The sequence below is a fragment of the Triticum urartu genome, chromosome 6 (assembly GCF_003073215.2).
Source record: "Triticum urartu cultivar G1812 chromosome 6, Tu2.1, whole genome shotgun sequence".
NCBI classification, from domain to species: Eukaryota; Viridiplantae; Streptophyta; class Magnoliopsida; order Poales; family Poaceae; genus Triticum; species Triticum urartu.
Window position 1 is genome coordinate 497,073,703 of NC_053027.1, and position 7,729 is coordinate 497,081,431.

Below are 7,729 nucleotides of genomic sequence, written 5' to 3' on the forward strand. Positions count from 1 at the left end.
GGGAGGCTTCTCCAATTACTTAATGCTTTGCCTGATCATCCTCTTAAGAAAAATGAAATACTTGATATCTTTTATAATGGACTAACCGATGCTTCCAGAGATTACCTGGATAGTTGTGCTGGTTCTGTTTTCAGGGAAAGAACACCGGATGAAGCTAAAATTCTATTGAACAATATGTTGACAAATGAAAAATAATTGGACACCTCCGGAGCCAATTCCTAAGCCTATTCCTAAACCAACTCCTAAGAAAAGGGGTATTCTATTTCTCAGTCCTGAAGATATGCAAGAGGCAAAGAAATCTATGAAAGAAAAATGTATTAAAGCTGAAGATGTTAAGAATTTACCTCCTATTGAAGAAATACACGGTCTTAATTTACCGCCCGTTGAAGAAATATATAATCTTAATCCATTACCTATTGAAGAAACTCATGGTCTTGATAACCCGACACAGGTAGTAAAGGTAAATTCTCTCTATAGATATGATAAAGCTGAAATCCCGTTTACTAAGTTTGCTAGCCCATGCTTAGATGAGTTTGATAAATTTATGGCTAAGCAAGAAGACTTTAATGCTTATTTTGGTAGACAATTGAAATATAATTCAAATATGCTTGAACACTTGGGTGATTATATGGTTAATGTTAAAGGTGAACTTAAACTTATTAGTAAACATGCTTCTATGGTTACCACTCAAGTAGAACAAGTACTGTCGGCGTTCTGGGAACGGGGGTCCCCAGACTTGCCTGCCGGCGGCCTGCGGCATGGCTCAAGTGGGGGCTGCTACATCTTGAGCTCGTGTTGGTTTTCCCCAAAGAGGAAGGGATGATGCAGTAGAGTAGCGTAAGTATTTTCCCTCAGTTTTTGAGAACCAAGGTATCAATCCAGTAGGAGCCCACGCTCAAGTCCCTCGTACATGCACAAAGCGATAGCTACTCGCAACCAACACGATTAGGGGTTGTCAAGCCCTTCACGGTCACTTACGAGAGTGAGATCTGATAGATATAATATTTTTGGTATTTTTGGTATAAAGATGCAAAGTAAAAAGTAAAGACAAAGTAAAAAGCAAAGCAATATAAAAGTGATGGAGATTGATATGATGAGAATAGACCCCGGGGCCATAGGTTTCACTAGTGGCTTCTCTCAAGAGCATAAGTATTCTGCGGTTGGTGAACAAATTACTGTTGAGCAATTGATAGAATTGTGCATAATTATGAGAATATCTAGGCATGATCATGTATATAGGCATCACGTCCGTGACAAGTAGATCGAAACGATTCTGCATCTACTACTATTACTCCACTCATCGACCGCTATCCAGCATGCATCTAGAGTATTAAGTTAAAAACAAAGTAACACCTTAAGCAAGATGACATGATGTAGAGAGATAAATTCATGCAATATGAAAAAAACCCTATCTTGTTATCCTTGATGGCAACGATACAATACGTGGCTTGCTGCCCCTTCTGTCACTGGGTAAGGACACCGCAAGATTGAACCCAAAGCTAAGCACTTCTCCCATGGCAAGAACTACCAATCTAGTTGGCCAAACCAAACGGATAATTCGAAGATACTTGCAAAGATAACCAATCATGCATAAAATAATTCAGAGAAGATTCAAATATTATTCATAAATAGACTTGATCATAAACCCACAATTCATCGGTCTCAACAAACACTGTTGGGGAACGTAGTAATTTCAAAATTTTCCTACGCACACGCAAGATCATGGTAATGCATAGCAATGAGAGGGGAGAGTGTTGTCCATGTACCCTCGTAGACCGAAAGTGGAAGCGTTAGCACAACGCGGTTGATGTAGTCGTACGTCTTCATGATCCGACCGATGCAAGTACCGAACGCACGGCACCTCCGAGTTCAGCACACGTTCAGCTCGATGACGTCCCGCGAACTCCGATCCAGCAGAGCTTCACGGGAGAGTTCCATCAACACGACGGTGTGGTGACGGTGATGATGTTGCTACCGATGCAGGGCTTCGCCTAAGCACCGCTACAATATGACCGAGGTGAAATATGGTGGAGGGGGGCACCGCACACGGCTGTGAGAGATCAACTGATCAACTTGTGTGTCTATGGGGTGCCCCCTGCCCCCGTATATAAAGGAGCAAGGGGGGGAGGTGGCCGGCCTAGGAGGAGTGCGCGCCAAGGGGGGAGTAGGACTCCTCCTTCCCTTGTTGGAGTAGGAGAGAAGGAAAGAGGGGGAGAGGAACAAGGAAAAGTGGGCTGCACCCCTTGTCCAATTCGGACCAGAGGGGGGGGGGCGCCTCATTCCTTTTGGCCTCTCTCCTCTATTCCCGTATGGCCCAATAAGGCCCATATACTCCCCGGCGAATTCCCGTAACTCTCCGGTACTCCGAAAAATACCCGAATCACTCGGAACCTTTCTGATGTCCGAATATAGTCGTCCAATATCAATCTTTATGTCTCGACCATTTCGAGACTCCTCGTCATGTCCCCGATCTCATCCGGGACTCCGAACTACCTTCGGTACAACAAATCACATAAACTCATAATACAATCGTCACCGAAACTTTAAGCATGCGGACCCTACGGGTTCGAGAACTATGTAGACATGACCGAGACATGTCTCCTGTCAATAACCAATAGCGGAACCTGGATGCTCATATTGGCTCCCACATATTCTACGAAGATCTTTATCGGTCAGACCGCATAACAACATACGTTGTTCCCTTTGTCATCGGTATGTTACTTGCCCGAGATTTGATCGTCGGTATCTCAATTCCTAGTTCAATCTCGTTACCGGCAAGTCTCTTTACTCATTCCGTAATACATCATCCCGCAACTATCTCATTAGTTGCAATGCTTGCAAGGCTTAAGTGATGTGCATTACCAAGAGGGCCCAGAGATACCTCTCCGACAGTCGGAGTGACAAATCCTAATCTCGAAATACGCCAACCCAACAAGTACCTTCGGAGACACCTGTAGAGCACCTTTATAATCACCCAGTTACGTTGTGACATTTGGTAGCACACAAAGTGTTCCTCCGGTAAACGAGAGTTGCATAATCTCATAGTCATAGGAACATGTATAAGTTATGAAGAAAGCAATAACAACAAACTAAACGATCAAGTGCTATGCTAACGGAATGGGTCAAGTCAATCACATCATTCTCCTAATGATGTGATCCCGTTAATCAAATGACAACTCATGTCTATGGTTAGGAAACATAACCATCTTTGATCAACGAGCTAGTCAAGTAGAGGCATACTAGTGACACTCTGTTTGTCTATGTATTCACACATGTATTATGTTTCCGGTTAATACAATTCTAGCATGAATAATAAACATTTATCATGATATAAGGAAATAAATAATAACTTTATCATTGCCTCTAGGGCATATTTCCTTCAGTCTCCCACTTGCACTAGAGTCAATAATCTAGTTCACATCACCATGTGATTTAATACCAATAGTTCACATCACCATGTGATTAACACCCATAGTTCACATCGACATGTGACCAACACCCAAAGGGTTTACTAGAGTCAATAATCTAGTTCACATCGCTATGTGATTAGCACCCAAAGAGTACTAAGGTGTGATCATGTTTTGCTTATGAGAGAAGTTTAGTCAACGGGTCTGCCATATTCAGATCCGTACGTATTTTGCAAATTTCTATGTCAACAATGCTCTGCACGGAGCTACTCTAGCTAATTGCTCCCACTTTCAATATGTATCCAGATTGAGACTTAGAGTCATCTGGATTAGTGTCAAAACTTGCATCGAAGTAACCCTTTACGATGAACCATTTGTCACCTCCATAATCGAGAAACATATCCTTATTCCACTAAGGATAATTTTGACCAATGTCCAGTGATCTACTCCTAGATCACTATTGTACTCCCTTGCCAAACTCAGGGCAGGGTATACAATAGGTCTGGTACACAACATGGCATACTTTATAGAACCTATGGCTGAGGCATAGGGAATGACTTTCATTCTCTCTCTATCTTCTTCCGTGGTTGAGCTTTGAGTCTTACTCAATTTCACACCTTGTAACACATGCAAGAACTCTTTCTTTGACTGTTCCATTTTGAACTACTTCAAAAACTTGTCAAGGTATGTACTTATTGAAAACTTATCAAGCGTCTTGATCTATCTCTATAGATCTTGATGCTCAATATGTAAGCAGCTTCACCGAGGTCTTTCTTTGAAAAAACTCCTTTCAAACATTCCTTTATGCTTTGCAGAATAATTCTACATTATCTCTGATCAACAATATGTCATACACATATACTTATCAGAAATGTTGTAGTGCTCCCACTCACTTTCTTGTAAATACAGGCTTCACCGCAAGTCTGTATAAAACTATATGCTTTGATCAACTTATCAAAGCGTATATTCCAACTCCGAGATGCTTTCACCAGTCCATAGATGGATCGCTGGAGCTTGCATATTTTGTTAGCACCTTTAGGATTGATAAAACCTTCTGGTTGCATCATATACAACTCTTCTTTAATAAATCCATTAAGGAATGCAGTTTTGTTTATCCATTTGCCAGATTTCATAAAATGTGGCAATTGCTAAAATGATTCGGACAGACTTGAGCATAGATACGAGTGAGAAACTCTCATCATAGTCAACACCTTGAACTTGTCGAAAACCTTTTTGTGACAATTCTAGCTTTGTAGATGGTAACACTACTATCAGCGTCCGTCTTCCTCTTGAAGATCCATTTAATCTCAATGGCTTGCCGATCATTGGGCAAGTCAATCAAAGTACATACTTTGCTCTCATACATGGATCTCATCTCAGGTTTCATGGCCTCAAGCCATTTTGTGGAATCTGGGCTCCTCATCGCTTCCTCATAGTTCGTAGGTTCGTCATGGTCAAGTAACATGATCTCCAGAACAGGATTACCATACCACTCTGGTGCGGATCTCACTCTGGTTTACCTACAAGGTTCGGTAGTAACTTGATCTGAAGTTACATGATCATCATCATTAGCTTCCTCACTAATTGGTGTAGTAGTCACAGGAACAGATTTCTGTGATGAACTACTTTCCAATAAGGGAGCAGGTACAGTTACCTCATCAAGTTCTACTTTCCTCCCACTCACTTCTTTCGAGGCAAACTCCTTCTCTAGAAAGAATCCATTCTCAGCAATGAATATCTTGCCTTCGGATCTGTGATAGAAGGTGTACCCAACATTTTCTTTTGGGTATCCTATGAAGATTTACTTCTTCGATTTGGGTTCAAGCTTATCATGTTGAAACTTTTTCACATAAGCATCGCAGTCCCAAACTTTAAGAAACGACAGCTTAGGTTTCTTGCCAAATCACAGTTCATACGGTGTCGTCTCAACGGATTTAGATGGTGCCCTATTTAACATGAATGTAGCTGTCTATAATGCATAAGCCCAAAACGATAGTGGTAATCGGTAAGAGACATCGCAAATCGCACCATATCTAATAAAGCACGGTTACGACGTTCGGACACACCATTACACCGTGGTGTTTCAGGTGTTGTGAGTAGTGAAACTATTTCATATTGTTTTCACTGAAGGCCAAACTCGTAACTCAAATATTTTACTTCTGCGATCATATCGTAGAAACTTTTATTTTGTTACGATGATTCTCCACTTCACTCTGAAATTCTTTGAACTTTTCAAATGTTTCAGACTTGTGTTTCATCAAGTAGATATACTCATATCTGCTCAAATCATCTGTGAAGATCAGAAAATAATGATACCTGCCACGAGCTTCAATATTCATCGGACCACATACATCAGTATGCATGATTTCCAACAAATCTGTTGCTTGCTACATTGTTCCGGAGAACGGAGTCTTAGTCATCTTGCCCATGAGGCATGGTTCGCAAGCATCAACTGATTCATAATCAAGTGATTCCAAAAGCCCATCAACATGGATTTTCTTCATGCGTTTTACACCAATATGACCTAAACGGCAGTGCCACAAATAAGTTGCACTATCATTATTAACTTTGCATCTTTTGTCTTCAATATTATAAAAATGTGTGTCACCACCATCAAGATCCAACAAACCATTTTCATTGGGTGTATGACCATAGAAGGTTTTATTCATGTAAATAGAACAACAATTATTCTCTAACTTACATGAATAACCGTATTGCAATAAACATGATCCAATCATATTCATGCTCAACGCAAACACTAAATAACATTTATTTTAGGTTTAACACTAATCCCGAAAGTACAGGGAGTGTGCGATGATGATCATATCAATCTTGGAACCATTTCCAATACACATCGTCACTTCACCCTTAACTAGTCTCTATTTATTTTTCAACTCCCGTTTCGAGTTACTATTCTTAGCAATTGAACTAGTATCAAATACTGAGGGGTTGCTATAAACACTAGTAAAGTACACATCAATAACATGTATATCAAATATACCTATGTTTACTTTGCCATCCTTCTTATCCGCCAATTACTTGGGGTAGTTCCGCTTCCAGTGACCAGTCCCTTTGCAGTAGAAGCACTTAGTCTTAGGCTTAGCACCAGACTTGGGCTTCTTCACTTGAGCAGCAACTTGCTTGCCGTTCTTCTTGAAGTTCCCCTTCTTCCCTTTGCCCTTTTCTTGAAACTAGTGGTCTTGTCTATCATCAACACTTGATATTTTACTTGATTTCTACCTTCGTTGATTTCAGCACTACGAAGAGCTTGGGAATCGTTTCCGTTATTCCTTGCATATCATAGTTCATCACAAAGTTCTACTAACTTGGTGATGGTGACTAGAGAATTCTGTCAATCACTATCTTATCTGGAAGATTAACTCCCACTTTATTCAAGAGATTGTAGTACCCAGACAATCTGAGCACATGCTCACTGCTTGAGCTATTCTCTTCCATCTTTTAGCTATAGAACTTGTTGGAGACTTCATATGTCTCAACTCGGGTATTTGCTTGAAATATTAACTTCAACTCCTGGAACATCTCATATGGTCCATGACGTTCAAAACATCTTTGAAGTCCCGATTCTAAGCCGTTTAAGCATGGTGCACTAAACTATCAAGTAGTCATCATATTGAGCTAGCCAAACGTTCATAACGTCTGTATCTGCTCCTGCAATAGGTCTGTCACCTAGTGGTGCATTAAGGACATAATTCTTCTGTGCAGCAATGAGGATAATCCTCAGATCACGGATCCAATCCGCATCATTGCTACTAACATCTTTCAACTTAATTTTCTCTAGGAACATATCAAAAATAAAACAGGGGAGCTAAACACGAGCTATTGATCTACAACATAGATATGCTAATACTACCAGGACTAAGTTCATGATAAATTTAAGTTCAATTAATCATATTACTTAAGAACTCCCACTTAGATTGACATCCCTCTAGTCATCTAAATGACCGCGTGATCCAAATGAACTAAACCATGTACGATCATCACATGAGATGGAGTAGTTTTCAATGGTGAACATCACTATGTTGATCATATCTACTATATGATTCACGCTCGACCTTTCGGTCTTAGTGTTCCGAGGCCATATCTGCATATGCTAGGCTCGTCAAGTTTAACCTGAGTATTCTGCGTGTGCAAAAACTGGCTTGCACCCGTTGTAGATGGACGTAGAGCTTATCACACCCGATCATCACGTGGTGTCTGGGCACGACGAACTTTGGCAACGGTGCATACTCAGGGAGAACACTTTTATCTTGAAATTTAGTGAGAGATCATCTTATAAAGCTACCGTCGAACTAAGCAAAATA